Here is a 19,226-nt window from a genome sequence, read left to right as displayed (position 1 = left end):
ACAGACGTTGGGTTTGCGAGTGAAGTCCCCCTTGTTGGGATGGTGTGTCCTTCTGCGAAAGTTTGTTAGTGTCACTGTCTATTTTTCTTGCACCGAAGAAAATGATCTTTTGGCTGAGATGTAGCGTGGATGTGGAGGTTAACGAGAAAGATGATGTTGGTGGATGAGTTTTCTTTGGTTTGGATGTTTATCTGCTCAAGTTGGCGATGGGGTGACTGACGGTTATGATAATGATAGGAAAATATTGGGTTTGCTGCCGCCTGCTTCTTTCGGTACGTTTGAAGTAGAGACACATCGATTCGTAATACTTAGTGAGAATGAGGAAAAAAGAGATAAGTTGTTTTGGAGATGCCGGGTATCGATCCCGGTACCTCTCACATGCTAAGCGAGCGCTCTACCATCTGAGCTACATCCCCTTGGTTATGGGAATACTGCATGCTAAGACTTCAAGTCGCGAAACAATTCACCCTGGTCGCCAACAACTGCGGCACGGTCTCCCCGCGGTGAAAGTCAACCACGATCGGGGCCGATAAATGTCGCACGCACCACCAAAGCCCGACGGCTCTGGCGTGAACGTGATATCTATTTTTAAGAGGCAGCTTGGCCCCTGCTTGGTCAGCTCACAGTAGGTGGGGAGTTGGTTGCGAGTCGGTTGACATTAAAACGCGTATTTTTAGACCCACCTTGATCGGGCAGCAGTCCGAGCAGTAGAGAAGGGATGTTGCGCGATGTCTTTGAATGATATTTTTCTTATCAAACAAGGTATTAATTTGTACAAGATAAAGTACGCACCAGCTGGCAGTCCTAGCAAGCGTCGTCTAACAAATAGGCAACAAATTTCGCTTACACTAATCGGGTACAGTTGCACTACTCTCCACTACCCGATGCCTATCTGGAACGTTTGTTTTGGGGCTTTCCAAACATTTCCGGCCATTTTCCTGCGCCCGATGTGCAATAAATAAAACGAAGCTGAATTCACCCGCCGGACATGGGATCGCTTTCGTCCGGCGACCTTTCGGCACCCAGGTCCACCAACATCGGACAGGTACACTAAGCCTGCACAGTCCCGTGGTGTAGCGTCTTGTCGTGTCCGTCCCGGACTTCGCAAGGGATTTGCAAATGAGCATCGAGGAATAATTAAAATTAAAGCAAAGAAATGGAAATGGAGAAACAGAGGGTGGTGCTAATGGGAGCTGACATGATGCTAAAGTCATTAGCAGACTTCACAGGTTTTCGGTCGGCATTGGGCCCTCAAGCCAGGTTAGGAATGGTGAAGGAGTGGGGAACTATTTTAAATAGAGTCATGCAGGAAGTGTAGCTCGGAATTCCTGTTCCGGCAATCGCAGCAACGTATGTGGGAAATAAATATTCGTTGCCATTTTTATGCACGCTGGCTGGCTGCCTGTCGGTATGTCCTTGCTGTGTTCCGGTAGGTGTTTGGTTTTGGTAGACAGAGGCTGGTAAATGAACGAAACGGTGTAGAAGTGCTTTAAGGAAAATTGAGAGCAAAACTAAACTCTCTAAAAATTTCTATAAAATAATGCATTAAACGTACTCTTGAAGGAAGACTTTCAGATAGCTCGCTAAACGTTTGTGTCCTTTTTTCACTGCCACTAACAAGTCCATTAGCAAATCGAGATAAGACTGCAGAAGGTTGTTCAGCGTTTTTTTTCTGTATTCCTTTCGCCAACCTGCTCTATCGCTAGACCCTAGAAACACCTACAAGAAACACACGTGCTGTACACGAAGGCGGTGGACTAACCTGTACATCTGGAATTAATTAATGTGCTTCCTTGCGCTCATCCAGCCCGACGACGATCTTGCGATGGTGAAACATACGAAACAGCTACCGAGCAAGATAACACCGGACCTGGGAGGAGCGGAAGAAACCTGCTCAACCATATGCTAGTACAGGAGCAAGTACAGGAGACGGCAAAAAAGAAACAGTAGAAGCTAGGCGAACGAAATGTTATGCAACAGCATGATCAGCTGGAGCTGGGGGCGGGCAGACCAATGGTTAGCTAGCCGGGAGCTTATGTTAATGAAATGTAGCTAAAATGTGCGCATCATTAGCAGGCAGATAATAAAGTGGATGAGTCTTTAAGAGGATACTTTGCGCTGAGAAGAGAAAGCATAACCTTTTTTGGGAAATCATACATCAAGCAGCTTCAAAAGGTATGAAGTTAGAAGAAGAAGAAAAAGGGAAAACTATGAAATTAATTAAAGAAATTCTAAATTAAAAACCAAAATGATAAAAAAAGGAAAATACTATCAAAGGACACAAAAAATGGAAAACAAATATAAAAATAAGAAAAATTATAAATATTTTTCTTAAAAATGGAAGCAAAAAAATCATAAAAAATTGATCTGAACAATACTTGAAGCGATGAGAGAAAAGGAAATAAAAACAAATGAAGAACAAACAAATCAATATGAAAACAAACCAACAGCCGAAGAAAAGTGAAAAAAGTACAATTTGTGAAAGGAACTAGTAAAAAATAAAATAAAATAGAACACATATATTCATATAACATAATAAAACTTCAGCAATGAATAAAAGGTATAAAAACTCAAGAAAAACTAACAACAAAACTAAGCTATGAAAGTAGAAAACCAAACATTGAAAAACACGGTAAATTTAATGCAGTAATAAAAATTATTATAAAAAAAACAAATTATAGTATAAAACAAATTATTACAGGGTTTGTCAGTTGATAGGGCAATAGCATCCATTTTTATGGCAGGCTCCTTAGATGAAATGGCAAACAAAGCTAGTTTATATGGAAACGGCTTCGTATGACAGAGAAATCAAACATATTTTATTGTGATGTCCTCAGATGATATTCTCATAGTAGCCGTTGATATTGTACACGTCCTTTCAGCGCTCGGGTAAGTGCGATCGTATTTAAAAGTAAGTAAACACAGTACATAAGCCAATTAGAGAAAGAAGAACTATTGCAGACGTATAAGGAAACAACAAGGAAGATATTATTATTTTGAACAAATTTATCAAAATAAACAAAACAAAAAACCTAATAATGATGAGCTAGGGACATTGTTCGAACTATAACATAGTTCGCTATGCGCTATTTTTTAATCAAACAATCTGATCTGCTTTTTTGTAGTAATAATTTTATTTTTCAAAGACTTTTATGTTACTTTAGATCATAAATCAATCACAACCACATTCTAAAAAAATAGTGCGGAATTAGTTTTTCTTCCAGCTCTTCAATCAATACAACTAGCACCAAGTTTGCCGCCGGAGTTTCTAAAGAGCAAAAACTCGATCAAACGATTTTTGCCATAATTTTTCCTTTTTTTCTTTGGTGCCGATACGCCGCCCTTCGAGAAAGTGGCCGTAGCTTCTTTTGATCTTTCTTGGCCGCAGCTTCGACTAGTGTGCGTGTGTGTGTGTTGGAACCGTCGTGTCATCTTGGCGCTCTAAGTTCAATAATATGTAAATCGTGCAGAGAAAAAGAATATTTACCAGGTGCAGCGTGTATGTGCGTGTGACGCGGACCAAACAATGATTTAGATTGCAAATGCTCTAGCACCGGCCCCGGTTGACGGCTAACGGGGTCCGCTAGGTGTGCAATTTGTGCGCAATAACAGTAAGAAGCAGGAGGAAAACCCATCATCGCGCCATCGTGTGTTCAGGACCACCCGGCACCCAGCTAGAAGGTGGGAAAGCGCACCGGATAAGAAGATACCTCCGTGATATGCGATGATCGGGCGGGTCTACCGACATGTGTATTCAAAGTGCCGCGGCAAGCTTCAAACGGATGGCAGCAGGCGCCGTCGAGCGCATCGGTGTGGCGTTCGGGCTGCTCATCAGAAGTTTCATTATGCTGCCGCCGATCGGGTGGAATAATGATGTATTGAAATTGGTCTCGCAGAACCTGTCGCCGCCGCCGCCACCGCCTTCGCTACTACAGCTTTTGGCACAGTTATTCGCATGCACCGAAAGCTGAGTAAATAAACTTTCAAATTCAGGCTTGTACACCTTCTCACATGCTAAGCGAGAGAGGGGAAAAAAAGGAAGACATTTTGCATGCAATTTCCATGCCCTGCTGTGACGTCCCGTATCGTGTCGAATAATTTTGGGCATGGGAAAGAAACCTTCTTACACCGACGCTTTTCCATCGCGGCCGGGAGTGAGTGTCTTGTAAAGGTGAATTCTAACCTAAGCAACTCCTCGCGGCGAGATGCTTAAGCCGGGTTGATAGAACAATTTTTTTTGCCCGTGGTCTAATCTGCATTTATATTTAAAAAACGAATTGAAAACCAACATAAAGCCCGCACGCGACGGTCCACCGATAGCGTCTTGAAGCTCGATATCTCCCCATATCGAGGATCTTGTTATTTATCAGCGAAGAAGGAAAGAAGGCGAAAAAAAAAATCGTACCAGTTCGCCGGTGCCCTTCCATCTTTTGCTATCAATTCCGAAATCGTTCGTTATCTTCCGTCCATCCCGGACGTCTTGTCGATTTGAGCAGCCGGGCAGAATCCAATTTATCTATCGCTTTTCATTTTCTAGGATAATAAAACAGACGGTAAGCTCGCCCTCCCCCCTCTCGAAGAGGGTACCCTGAGGCTGGTGGTTAATGGTAGAAATCAACAAAAAATACACACACGTTCGGCCGGGCGCTCTGTTTCTCACACGAGTGTTGTTTTTTTCTTCTCCTCCTTCTTCTGCTGTGTCTCTCTGGCTGGCTGGCTGGCTGCTTTTCATCTTCTGGCACGGTGGAAATGGGAAACCGCAATCCATCTATTAAGGGAGATTGATTGGATTCTGTGGAGCATACTATTTCCCATGAATTTATTTCATTAATAATATTGCCGTACGGGGTGGAAATGCAGACGAGCTGCTGGAGAGAAGAAAGAAAAAAAAAACAGCGCTCCACCTTTCCAGGAGAATGGTTTCGGTGGAAGAAAACGGCCAAGCGAGTGCGCCATCTTGTGTTGAGCATTATATGAGGATTTTAATTTAAATACTTTCTCTAGATATTTTGGCTATTTCAGTCGCAAGGTGTAAGCTTTGCTTTGTCCTGTCCAGAATTTTGGTCCAAACAGTGCAAATATAAGTCAATTTTTAGGATCCTTACCATTCGATTCAATTCCGAAGGGATCCTTCCGAATCAATGACTATTCATCTTCTTATTCGGTACGACAAGGCTTTAGAACCTTCAGAGGTCCTTCGTGACTTGATTTTACCCGCACCTGGATAGTCAAGGGCTACGCGTCCTGGGAGGCAGTCCAGATGGGATTTGATCCCCGGTCCTGCCATGTAAAGACAAGCGCTTCTATCGCCTTGGTCACCGGAATGCCTCAGGAATGACTATCCAATTTCAAATTAATAAAGTCAAGGAAGTGAGAGACCTGCCAAGACCTCCCGAGGTTGTAGTGCCAACTAAGAAATATAAGGGCATTTAAAAGCTCGAAACCTCTGCCTAAGCATCACAGTCTAGTTCCAAGATTGTTCAATATCAGTCCATAGCCAAAGACTTTTATATCAAGTGATCTTATCAATACAGCTCCGATTTCATCAATCTCGAAAGGTTTTCTTTAACAAATTTCAGGTCTTCCTGCCAATCTTTAAGCGAGACTTCAATCATCAAAGAAGACTTTAATGTAACTTGAAAATCTCCTGTAGGATTTACACATCATCGTTTAGTTAAGATATCCCGTGTATCGATCTAAATTATTTATATTCTTTGATTATTTTCAGTCTCCTCTCTAATTTAAGTTATCCTTAAAAGACAAGAAGACAAGAAAGCTCACTGATTGAAGTAAGCGCTTCACTACACTCGCGCAACGTGCGCCTGTCTGCGTTACTTGCGCTGTAACGAATTTTTTGAATTCAAAACTAAATCCACGCCTACTTCTGCTCGGATAATAAATGCTCACATCGAAGCAAAGGGCCTTCTAATAGACCAAATGTTGCCATTTAATGAAGCGAAAAAAGGAAAATTCTGTTCTCCTCCATCTATATTCCTGAAATTAAAAGTAATGAACATTTTGAGTTCCTGTCGCTAGTACCGAACCGGGAATGGGAACCATTTTGTAGCTTTCATTACTGAGAGAGCAGCTCTAGTATTTTTTCCCCCTTTGCCGTTGCCCTCCATCACACAAAGCGCTGCCCTGGCGTTGCGATGAAAATCAAGATGGAGAAATCATAATGGTTCGGCGCCACTCGACGCCCCGACTATCCAATCTAATGAGACACTCAGCGGAAGTGTGCACTTCTGAGACCACTCTCTCTCTCGCTAGATGAGGATGACGACGACGACGACGAGTACTGATGATAATGTTTTGCTTCCAGTGCTATCGCCGGTGACGAAACCGAATAATTGCTGCACTGTTCGGCGCGTCGATTCGCTCTAATCACCGTGGCCCGGTCGAACTGCGGCGGGCAACATAATAATGAGCCGGTCCCCTTGGATTGGCGGATGGCCATTGTAGCGGAGTGCACTTAGCTGAAGCATCGAACCGCATCGAGACCGGTGCGACGCGTTGGATAATGAGTGAAATTAATCACCCCTCCAGGCCGTTGACAATGACACGCGATGGGCACTCGATAGAACCGCCCTCGTGGAGAATGTGAAGAATGTGGGCCCAGAAATGGAAATCATCACATGCGGATGATTCGTTTAACCACATCAAAGCACATTCGAGTGGGCGATTAGAATACACGCGTACACGGGTTTTTTTTTCTCTCTCCATAATCCATATTTTCATACGGTCGTTGGGTGTGAAATATTTCAAAAGAATCCTGCTCGTCGCTCGCTGTGGCTGCGGGAAAATTTCCATTCTATCGTCAACCGTGAAGTGGAAATTGTGGTCGTCCAATCGAAGTACCGAAGCAACCTGCTTCGGCCAGGACCTTCAGGCTTCAGAGCTAGCGGTCGACACTTGATGTCGGATTTTCGTGTAAAAGCATTCAAAGCGTGTCCTCAACCGTGGTCGTGAAGGGGTTTTTCGCCCAGCAAGGACACAATCAAAACACATAACGATACGCCGGGACGGCGTTCTCGACGGCGAGTCCTTTCTCGAGCCTTTTTGGCACCTTTCGACGCTGCTGACGCTGACGAGACGTATTCAGAGTTTTAAATTGGCGGAAAATTGATAATAATCTGTTCGGGATTTGTGTAGGCATGCGGTTTCAGACTGTCCTGGTAGCTAAAGAGAGAGGGTAGAATTTTAAACGCTGGACTTGCTAAACTATTTATTAAAATTGTAGAGATTAGAAGAAAAGGAACAAAAGTTGGGGTTGGGACTATCTATAGGGTCCTAACAAATTTGAACAAATATTTTGATTATAAATCTGAGGACTTAAGAACCAGAAATTGTGTGAAAAATCTTTGAAACATAAATACTTGACTTACTCTTTAGGTGGATTTTTTACAACTCATTTTCCCGTACGCTAAATACTCGAATCTTAACAAAACCGTGCCCGTAACGCCAAAGACACACGCACACACACGCACAAAAATATGAAAATTAAAATCGTTTGAATTGGAGTGAAAATTGGCACGGCACCAGCGTGGTGTCCAGCCTTTTTCCTTGCAGACCAAGAACCTCGTTGCATACACTTTGTCCGCGCGCTTTATCCCGATGCGGCCGTTCCGGCGAATAGATTTGAATGGAGAAATCGCTCGACGGTCGCGGACCGGCGCTTTGTCAGCGATTTGTATGGTTGATTGAAAGGTTTTCGGCTAACATTCGGCTAGCTTACCCTTTTTGGTTGGACTAGCTTCCCCTGGACAAACAAGCATCGAATCACCCGTTTTCTTTCCGGGGCCTTTCTGTCGGAAGGTCGAGGAGGATGGTTGACTTTCGGTGTGTTGGTGTTTGCACCGATTTTTCATTTTCCCTTTTAAAGTGTCTTGGATTTCGTTATTTCAATTAAATATGCTAATAATGCATTGATTTGGCGCCCGGGTAAAACCCACCACCGTTCGAGCGCATCGCGAAAAGCTAACAATGGCGAACGAGAAACACACACACAAAAAAGCGCTTGGAAAACCTTTTCCTCTTGGCTGTTTAAATATTGTGCCTTATTGTTGGACGAGACGGGGGTCGTCACCCCCAGACCGCATCTCCTTTCCAGGCAGAGTCTCCAGACGAGGACGAGACTTTTGCATCAAACCGCGCCCTCGCTTGGTTTTTCCGATCCGTGCGGGAAGTCGACCGACGGCCGGTCCGAGTGGACCAACATCCGGGGGAAAGGCCTAGAAAATCGCGCTCAGAAACAAATTTATTGCTTTTTTGTCCAGTGCCCGTTGTTGTCGTCGATTTAAAAATAAGCTCCCAGCAGCAGCAGCAGCAGGTGACGACGGTTTTTTGGGCAGGCACAACACCGGGGTAGGATCATGGTGACAGAATTGCGCCAGTCGTGCGTTAAGAAATTATGCAAATGTTGCAGTTTTGGTTGAGGTTTGTTTTTTTTTTGGGTTCTCATCCCTCATTGCCTCCGGGATTTGGTGACAGGCCGGAAAAGTCTCCGTTGAAAGATACTGTTGCTTCTGTTGCTGTGTGGTGTTTGGTGTCTTTTGTTTTCGCTTCCGACGCACTTCGGGAAGGAGTCCCATTTGTTGGGAATCAGTGTGTCTTTAAACGGGGCTTTGATTATCACATCGTTTTGTGGTTGGACCAGAATTGCGTGCGTGTGGCCGTTTAACGTTTATCGATTGAGGCTGGTTGATCAATATCGGCGGAGAGAGAGAGTCGTTAAAGCGCATTGGTGGAAAATGCTTTAAATTGGGTGTATTGTTAGCCAGAAAATTGGAAAATCCGAAGGCCCAAAGGAGTAGAAAGACAGATTAAATCCACGAATGTTTGGGATTAGTAGGTGTTCAGGTCAACGAAGCCTTTTTTAACGTCGAGAACTCCTGGAAGTCTAGGTCTAGGCTTTAGAAAACGAGATCAATAAAATTTTGAAGTCCTTTAGACAATGAGCCCCTTTCGAGATGAGGTTATTTAGACGATGAAGCCTCCTGGAGGACGACAACTTCAAGACTGATTCAACTCTGATCAACTCACCAAGAAAATGCAAGCAAACACTTCCATTTGCTCCTTGCTCAGGACAACTAATTTTTGTGAGCAAATTTAGTACAAAAATCAATGGAACAACCATTTAGCACACCCTTCCATCGAACGATGCCCCCTCGTGCACCATGTTCCCGACCACAAACAATCATGCAAACGAGGCAAAACCCTCGAGCCAAAACTTTCACACCGTCGCCCAATTAGCAGTCCATTATCGAATGACAAGTGACTCCGATTTGTCCCCGAAACCGAAACCACAGCACACAGCTGGCGCAGGGAACACACAGCGCCAGACCACGTAGCGATGTCCCATGTTTCCCCCTTTCGCCGAATCTCGCTGTTGATTAGGAATTCAAAGTTTCCCAGCTCGTAAGGGAAAAGTCAAACCCTCGGCAGTCACAGATGGAACACGAGCCCACACGGTGACAAACCCTTTAATGGTGGTGCTTCGGAGGACTTTCGGGTTTGTCGCAGGTTGTGTGCGAGTTGCCGTAACGAATCGGTGACAACATCGGCCACAACAAATTAGAACTTTTGGCAGGAGGTCCGGTCCGGTTAGGTAGAGCGGTTGACAGTTTCATCAGCGTTTTTTTGACGGCTCGCATACCTACCCAACCGGCACCGGCTGTGCTGGACAGATTCTGGACAGCAGGCTTCCCACTACGGTGGATCGTGTTGAACGAACAACAAACTTCATCCTTTTGATACACTATCACAACTTGCCGAACAACAGCTGGACTGTCAGCGTACTTCATCTTGTCTCCGTGTCTCGAGGATAGGCAGGATTGGTAATCAAATTAAATAAGGTAGTAAGGAATATTTATTGTGGAATATTTCAATTTGACTAATTTGATGTGACCACGGACGCCCTATAATAAGCGACGGAAATGGATAGGCTCTTCTAACAATACCCCCGAAAGGTCGGCTCCGTAACAGTTCGGACTGTTTGCTTGAATGTGTTTTTAAATTGTTACGCAAAAGCTGTAAAAAAGGGAACTAATGGAACTGGATAGAGCACCAAACAAAAAAGGAAGCATGTATTTTAGAAGAAAACTACGTCCTACAGGCATGGGGAATATAAAAAGGAGCATCCCGGAGAGTATTTCGTTCAATCCAACGGGATAAGGGATAAGAAGGGATTCGGGGTTGTTTTTTTTTCTTTCTCCCGGAAGCATAAACAGATAAATGAACATAATAAACAGGGGTTGATGGGTTCATACACACTCATAACCGATGACCCCTTCTCGGATGTGTTGTGCCGGGCCGGGTTTTATTTGCTTTCCCCGCTACCGGCGGTGTGAGTCCTCGTTCGTTCAACGATCGAAAATTGTTTGAGTGGGAGATGATAATGCACAAAAGAAGAGAGAGAGAGAGCGAATCCCCACCACCCGGAAAATACCCCTATGGCGAGGGAAAAAGGACTTAACGCAAAAAAACGGCATGCTAGATCGCCAATAATGGTTTTCGAGGCTTGTGGGCAGAGTGTTTTTTTTTCTGTGGTTGTTGTTCGGGAAAAGTCACTACTACTTAAGATGTAAAAGGGAAGTTGTTATTCTTCTTCCTGGTCTATTTCTTTTTCTGGACGATCGGTTACAAATGTATAGCTGGTAGCGGTGGTGCTCCACGGGATGTCTTTCATCGGAGCGTTAAGAAGTTAAATGGCCGATATTGAGTTCTTGGCGATTTGAGCTTCAAAGGGAAGATTAGGCGACGTTTTTTAAGCTAGATCCGGGTTTATTAGAAATATTGAGGCATCAGTAAACTGTCCTGGACTATAGACTTTTAGTAGGAGAGCAGTTATAGAAACATTTCTCGATAGTTCACCAGAAAATCGATCTCCAAATTACGGTTCCCATCGATAAGGATTTAGACCCTCGTTCGTACCGAAAACAACCCTTTTTTTTTACTCTGCACCTTAATCGTTTCATCCCTCGGACCCGGTGGCGGTGGCCAGCATCGTATCGAATGATTTTAAATTAAATCCCTTTTCATCATCTCAGCCGAGGGGTTCGGTTTTGGGTTAGCCCAACCGAAGCGCCAGGCACCGCTGTATACTTTCTAATTCGCTCCATCGATCAAGCTAATGTCAATAAAGTGATGTGCAATAAAAAAGGGGTTTTTCGGCTGCCCGGTTCGATGCTGGCCAGTGGGTGGGCAGTGAGGTTCATATCATGCACGGGAATGCATCCTGCCGCGAGTAGTGATGACCGCTCGCAGATCTCTCCAAAATAAAAATGGCCTACCCGACCCGGGCGAAAAATCGCAAAACAACAACCGTGTGTGCAAATGTTTATCCAGCTCGTGAAAGATTACAATTTTCACACGATTAAATCGCGTAACGTGCCGCCGGCCACAGGCCCCTCTTGGTTCGGTTCCGAGCCCGTTTGCAGCGTGTTTCATTTATCACCGACACCCGGGGGTTGGGTTTTATTCGGGAACCGATTTTCGCGACGATGGATGAGCCGCGGTGAATTCGCGTAAAACTGAAGATAAACAACCGGCCCAACATCCGGACGCACAGTTGGACGGATGCCGGGGGTTGGTAGTAGTCTCTGCCACTGTAATGGTGGTGTGGATAAATGATGGCTTTTGGCAACATGGACCAAGCAAAAAAAAAAGGTGGAAGTGTGTGTGTATAGTACTGTAGTGAAGTAGAATTGTATCTAGATAGTCACAAAAAGTCACGCTCACTTTCGTTCCGCGGGAAATCGGGATGTCTTTTTTGGCTGTTGGTTGGTTGGTTGTTTGTGCCGTGCATCGTCCAGGGGGTTTTTGTTGGCGATGTCACCATGACTAAATGAAAATAATTCACACAGAATAAATCGTTCCGGATGAATGCTGTTGATGGGCCGTGCGGCTTCTTGCGACGGACCCAGCGATAAAAACGCTCCAGTTACGGGCGAGAGTTGTGGGCTGTCGAGGAAAAACTATTTGGCACCGGAAGAAAAGCCAGGGTCCCGTAGCGAAATGTATCGTCTTGAGTGAGAGAGCAGAAGGACAACTGCACTTGAAATATGTAGCAGCTGTATGTGATTTGGCGTTTTTTTTTTTCTCAAGTCGCTCAAGATTATCTCAAGTCGCTCCTTTTCAAGAGTCTTGGAATGAAGTTACACTTGGAAACATAGTCTGTCCTTGAGTGAATAAATTCTTGATTTCTATTTTATTATCCAAGTGCCTGGGTGGAAGTTTAAGTACCGCGCGATAAGTCAGAATGCGTCGTCCTAATTACTGGATTCATTAATCGACAAACCTTGTTGAAGTTTGTCGATCATTAGCAAGAAGGATGGTTCGATTCTTCCTTTTTTTTCAAGAATCGCCAATCTCTAACTCCCTCTGCGATTGTTTGCTTCCAAAACTGCGGCAGATTTTATTGTCACCCGTGGAAACGCCTCGCCCAAGCTCATAAAACACATCCCAGAAAGAAAAATTGCTTGCCGTCCGATAAATAACTAGAGCACGCGCCAGTTAAGGAGTGAATCACGGGGCACCATTATAGCCCAACAATAATACAAAAACCCGGGGGACAGTACCCAACAGCGGCTGATCACAATCGACGGCACGGCATACGTCGGTCCAAACCACGGTAGCGCTGTCGCGAAAAGTGTGAAGATTTCAATAGTCAAACGGGATCGGGGCGGGATTTTCGTTAAAATAACGCAACACGCGTCAAATATCGGTAGGTCGCTAGGTGGCGCAATTGAGCCTGCTCACAAAGCAAAGGGGCGACTCGGAGTTCAATAAAAAAAAAGCTGTTAGGGGAAGCCGCTGTGTCGGTGTAACTGATGCGTAGCTGAACAACAGAGCCTAATATGAATGTGTCACACGCGGATACGCCGGCAGACACACGGTTCACGCTTCACCGTGTTCACCGATTGTGGTGGACGGGATTTGTTCTCGATGTTCGCGGTTCGGTAGCTGCGAATCCACACACACACGTGGAATAAAAACCCCTTCTCTTCTAACCACGTGTACGCGCGCGTGACAGCTCGACGAACACAATGGTGAAATGTCAAAATATTTAACCAGCCTTCTACGCGGTTGGACGAACCAATTTCCATCACGTTGGCGGTGGATTTTTGCCTAGCACCAGCATCTCTATTTCACTCTACAGAAAGAGAGAGAGAGAGAGTGAGAGAGAGGGATGTGGTGCGAATCATCCACCCAAAACTTCAGGGAAAATGCTGTCACTGACAAACGACGGTGACGATGACGTGGGAACTTTCAAACGAGTTTAATTAATTAGCGTGAGATTGAGACGTCAAAAGCCAGCCGGCAAAAAGTCAGGCAGGCGGAAAGTGAATTCTTGTTTTTTTTTGACTTTCCTTCTGGCCAGTCAAATAGTATGATCAACCGCTGCTGGGCCAGGGATAAGGAAGAGCTTGTTCGGTGGAGCTGTTGGGGGCTGTGAAGTGATAAGGATCGTGGGCCGTTGTTGCGTGTTTTTTGGAGCTTGCTCTTGACGCCCGGTTGTCATATTTGAATGGGGTTTGAAATGTGAACAAGGATCGCTAGGAAGAGAATCATTTAATTAGAGCGATTTCAACGGTGGAGATAGGAATTGGAGTGATAAAACGTTGGAAAGAACCCCTTCAAACAACTCAACCAACTGTTCACAATAAGGTCTATACTATATCTTCAGAAATCTTAATCAAGGCTTTACATTTCACAAATCCCGTCGATTTATTCTGACGGTCATCATCGGCCACGGCCACGGCAACAGTCTCAATCCTCATTCGGCCAGGATTGATGGAGATCGATCGTTATCGGCAAGGTTTTCTGAGCTGGAGAAGGAAATATTGAATCCGTAGCACAGTAATGACACTAACGCCCTGCCGAAGATGATGATGGAGTAATATTTGAGACCGTGTTACGAAACGAATCATCATTCAACCCGAGGGTTTTTTTTTCTTCTGCTGCCGTGCCTGCCGTGAGCATCAAACACAGTCGATGGTCCGTTTGACGTGCCCACGTGTAATGCAACACAGCTTAATGGAGAAATAATAAAAAAAAATGCGATGCGACTGACGGACTGCTCCGAATTGGTCGCGTGTGCCCCTTTGCAGTCCGTGTGGGATGACCGAATGACCGCCAGGAAGAAAAAAGTAGATGAGCACGCGCCACACACACACACCGGCCCACTTTGGCAGAAACTTTATGATAGATTTATTATGTATTACATGTTTCGCGCAGGATATCAAAAGATCATTAGCCGGCATCGAAATCGTTTCGGATGGATTGTGGCGACTACTACACTGGACGGGCGCGGCTTTCCTTTTTAGCAATCTGGCTCTCTGACCGGAAAGGATCCGAATCGTAGCTGCCGCCATTGGATGATAAATTACTGGCGCATTCGGAGAAAAAAAAAGAGAGCGTGATGATGATTTTTGTGAAGAATAGTTTGTGAATCGTTTTGTTGAGGATTTGTTTGTTTTTTTTCCTGTTAGATCACTCTTCAAGGGCAATCGTTTTGTATCGGTTTTGTTTTGCCACGGTTATGATGCATTAAAAGCATTGGAATGAATAATGGAATGGAATTGTAATTTGTTACGGTATCGGTTTATCAGTGCGAATGATGACATTCGTGCGGCGCAAAGTCAACATCGGAAGCAATCTGTATCGCCGATTTGTTTTGGCTTAATGGGCGGGGTTTATGTTTGGTGGATGTGATTTATTAAAAACTTAAATTGATTTCAAATCTTTCATCGCAATTTGTTTGATATTCGAAGACAGGAGCAGAACCGCATCGAGTATGGGGAGTATCTGTTTAGAGCTCTGCTTTAATTGATTCGTGTATTATAACCTTCTTTGTTAGCATCTTTGGTTAGCTTGTTTGTAGTGTTTTTTTGTTTATTTTGGCAAGTTTTATCCTTTTATTCTTTATTTTTTGCTCTTTTTATATTTTCATATATTTTATTGCAGACTTTCTCAGTGTTATACATGTTTTCTATCACCTTTATCCTTTTATTCTTTAGGTATTTTTAAAGTTTTTTCACCTCCATCTTGGATAAAAGATTTTTTAGGTTATGGCATTGTCTTTCTATATTTTTTCCCGAATCCACAAATCAGAAGGTTAGTCAGAGTCAGAGGACTGATACCAGGTCCTGCCGCGAGTTCCAGGAGCTACCAGACTGCCTCTCATTCTAAGCTTTAACTAATTTAAAATATTTGGATGAGATTTGGCTGATCCGTGCCTTTCCTGAATAGAATAAAAATAAAAATCGTTCGAAATTTCTTAACACCGAAGGTCGTTGAGCTCGGGTCCTTTAATTCCCATTCCAACCTGTAACAGCTGTTGTAATGCTGTGGAAAGCCACTTGTTCCTTCCCTTTAAATATCACCTCCAACCAAATCGGTTCCTCGTAGGAAAAGCCCCGTAAAACAATTACTACACAATTTGCCATCTTGTCCTGTCTCGCTCACTGCAGAATCCCACAAAGAATTTTCCTTTAGTTAAGGACGACGATTAAGGACACTGCAGCAGTGTAATATACAGCCAAGTCCCTTCTTCAATGGTAGAATCGCCATCGTCTTATCTTATCCCGACTACACCTTAAAATATAGGCCCCAAAAACACATTTTTTCCCTCTTTAAAACCCCGGTGCGTTGTCCCCAGCTCGGCAGGACCTATGTCGCGGGAAGAAAAAGTTTCGCAAGAATTATCTCCAATCCTTGAAGCGAGCGAAATTGTTACCTCCAAAGGATATGGGCAAGCCGCGGGGAAGATGCGCGACACAAAAAAACGGAACTTCAGTTCAGCAAAGTTATGAACTACCAAAGACGCTACGAACGTGCGCCACGTGGAAGGCCACGTTATAGACTGGGTGTCCGAAAAAACTGCTGGCCGAAAAAAAATCAGAGTAAAAGATTAGTTTGAAGTTCGTCCTATGGCATACGGAGAAGAAGCAAAAGAGAAAAAAACAGAACAGCCGGCCCGATGGCTCCAAGCGTTGGGGAGAAAAATCTGTTCTTTCCTTTCCGGGAAAGAACGTTCGTGGGAAGTGATGTGGTTGCGTGTTGCGTTCTCGTGGAACGATCCACCACGTGGCTAAAGCAAAGGAAAAGATGATTTAATGAATTTGGTGATGAATTTTTCTAATTTGAAATATGCTAATTTCGGGGCCGGCCTCTGTCGGCTGGCGAGCGGGCCCGGGAAGCTTACCCGCGAGAGGGCGAGATTTTCTTTCTCTTAACCGTAATTTTTGTCCTGCTCGACCACCTCGACGACCCCTTTTTGTCCGTTTGCCGGGGATGCTCTCCAAAATGTGCTGTTTATCCTTCGGATCGGGGGGAGCTCCGGTGGCCGGGAGGCTGTCCGGACGGTTGTCCCTCGGTGCAGGAGTTTTAAGTGAAATGGTAACGAGCTGCTTTTAGGTGAGTGTTGATTCTGGACGACCATTTCCTGGTGCCCGGACCGGGTACCGGGCTCGATCAAAGTCGTGTAATGCTGTTTAAAGTTAGATTGCAAGAGTTTCGCCACAAACCGCCGTCCAGCATCCAGACCGGTAATGGTACTTTAAGTGGATTTCATGAGCAGTTAAGGGACTGTGCGCTCTGGAGGACGTTGCAGGGCGACGTTTACTTGGAACAGAATTACCTGCGAGAGTTAATATTAAAGCTGTGCTAAGGTGGATGAGTTGATTTTTTTGAAGAAAAAGCGATTACTTATATTAAAAGTCTTCCTGTGTTATTTTGAGCCACCGGGCACTTTTCCTAATTAATCGAACCAATTTTGTAATGTCCTTACAGAGGACCAACCGAAAAAAGCGATGATGCAATCACACTGGAACACTTTAACCTAAGTGCACCATCATCGTCGTCCTCGCGTTCGCTTTACACATGTTACAAAAACCATCGCAAATGAGCACCCATTTACCACCCCAAAGGAATCGTCCGGCGTTCCCTGTGTGTCCCTCATCGACAGAAAGCACACTCACTCACAGCGGCTATCATGTGTAGGGTCATCCCGAAAGTTGGTCCGACGCTGGTAAAAAGCCATTAATTTGCCATGTTTTACATTTGCTGTTCGTGCGGCGAAGATGCGTTACCGTGATAAAACTAGCAACATTCGGTCGGAAGTGTCCATTAAAACTATTGTCCACGTCACGGTGCTCAGCCAAGGGTTGTCGGAGGGAACACAATGTTGCGCAAGGAGGGCTTTTATCGTTGATTGGACCGAGCGCGAGCGGTCGAGTGATTTAATGGAATGTGACAGTTGTGGTTTTACGGGTGATTGTGGTCGGTCGTGTAATTTACTGCCCCGGAGCTAGGCTGGTAAGGTACAGCACTTGTGCACCTTACTCACCGTGGCACGTCGGGCTTCTTTGGTCGGGTATCGTTTAGCAGCGTTTGATTTGATTTGGTCGATTGAACCGTGAGAAGTGCTATTGAAAATTAGTCAATTAATTAATTGCTTGCATCATTTTTTTTTGGGTGGTTGAAGTTGACTGATAATGGAAAAAGAAGCAGCAGCAGGGGAAGAAGCCACTTGTCGTAATAGGGTCGTAAACGAGAGAGGACAAATTGACACTAGGAAATTCGATTTGTGGCTGGGTGAGAATTGATTTACGTTGTTGGTTTTGTAGCATTTATATATTTTTTCTATTTAGTTTTTCCTTCGTTTTTTGCAATACTTTTTTTATTCTCTTGTTCCTTTTTTATTTTTTGCTATTTTGTTTTGTTTTGTTATGGTTGTATTCTATGTTTTTTCATGTTTTTATTCCGAATTTATTTAGATTCTACCATGATGAGTCATAGTTTTCAAATTTTAGTTGATTTATTTTAACTTTTTGTATATTATGTATTCTTGTCGATTGCTTATGTGCTCGTCGTTTTGTTCAGTTTACTCAATCCTCTTTAGTTTTTGGATGGTTTGAATGTTGTTTACTTGTTGACGAGTTATCTTCTTTCTATTTCTTTTTACTTTATTCATTCTATTTTTTACGGTTCCTTTTTATGTGGCAAGTTTTTTTGTTAAATTTTCAAAAAAAAAATTAAAGTTTTACTATTTTAAAAGTTTTTTTTAAAGTAGTTTTTAAGTTAAAAAGTTTTACTATTTTGTTTATATAAGATTTGTTATTTCAAAATGCTATTACGAGGGATTTTTCTTTTCCAGTAGAAGGTATATCTCACAGAATATCGAAAAGAATTCCACTCAACCACTTTGCCTTACACAGTAGCGAAAACGATGCCCAAATAGCATTAGAATTCCCATTTTAACTGCTCGAAACTTAATAACGGCTCGCCTCCACGCCAGCGTAAATCATCGTATTACCGGACGAAGAAAGTAAAATTTATTGATCACAATGGAATGGCCGCCCTGTGAAACCCCTTGCCGGTTGCGGTTGCCTTTCCAATTGGCCAACCCGATTGACCGCTCAGTTTAGAAAAGCGGCCTGCGTATCAGTCGACTCTCCAGGTGGTGATACATTTGCAAAACCCCTTTTTAGCAATTTAAATATATAAATGCTTCCAAGTGGACGAAGTATCTTTGCCCACCAGCCAAGGCCGGTTCTGGTGTGGTTCCTCTGTCCGCCCAGCACCATGACTGAGTTAGTGCCAACAACAGTTTTCCGACTCGTTCGAGCAAACTTTCTTTCGTGTTGCAGATTAGTTGATTAATCTCGTTAATGCTGCTCAGCCGCGGGGGGAATGGCTGGTGCGTGGCTGTTGGGAGAGTTTCCAAGCGTCCAAGAACAAAGGGGTAGCGCTTCGGGCCGTTGTTGAAAGTGATACCATTTTGTGGGCAAAAAGTTTATCTTGTCTGAGGGAGTTGGGCGTTTAAATTGAGAAGAGAAGAATTAGAAGGAGTTGTGGTTCTCTTTGTTGATAATTGATGGATCGATATCTTTATGCATTGATTCTAACGATTAAAGGTTGCGTGTTTCGGTCAGGAAAAGAATTCTTATTCAGAAAATCTTTAAGGAAACTCTTCCATCCTATCAACACATTCTTCAGAAGAAAATTTAAAGTACCGACTTTCCATCCACCAATCCCGCAAGCGATCCGAGCGCTATGTAAATGCAAAGTTGCTCAATTAAATTAGTTGCTTAACTCAAATTAGAAACGAAACACCTAGCAGCGTAACCACCAAAAAAGGGACAAACTTTCAGCGTTACCGGAAAGGATAATATTTGCCGAACGCAACTATATCGCTAGCAGTTGGAGCCCGTGGGAATTTC

At 44.0% G+C, this 19,226-nt stretch overlaps 1 non-coding gene across 1 annotated transcript; it reads right to left on the bottom strand.

Annotated features, from left to right (window-relative positions):
• Positions 1-343: 343 nt before the first annotated feature.
• Positions 344-416, bottom strand: Trnaa-agc. Its single transcript has one exon. It is a non-coding gene; the product is annotated as a tRNA-Ala (tRNA).
• Between the last annotated feature and the right edge of the window lie 18,810 nt (positions 417-19,226).

The sequence above is a fragment of the Anopheles stephensi genome, chromosome 3 (assembly GCF_013141755.1).
Source record: "Anopheles stephensi strain Indian chromosome 3, UCI_ANSTEP_V1.0, whole genome shotgun sequence".
Classification (NCBI taxonomy): domain Eukaryota; kingdom Metazoa; phylum Arthropoda; class Insecta; order Diptera; family Culicidae; genus Anopheles; species Anopheles stephensi.
This window is presented reverse-complemented; position numbering and strand designations above follow the sequence as displayed.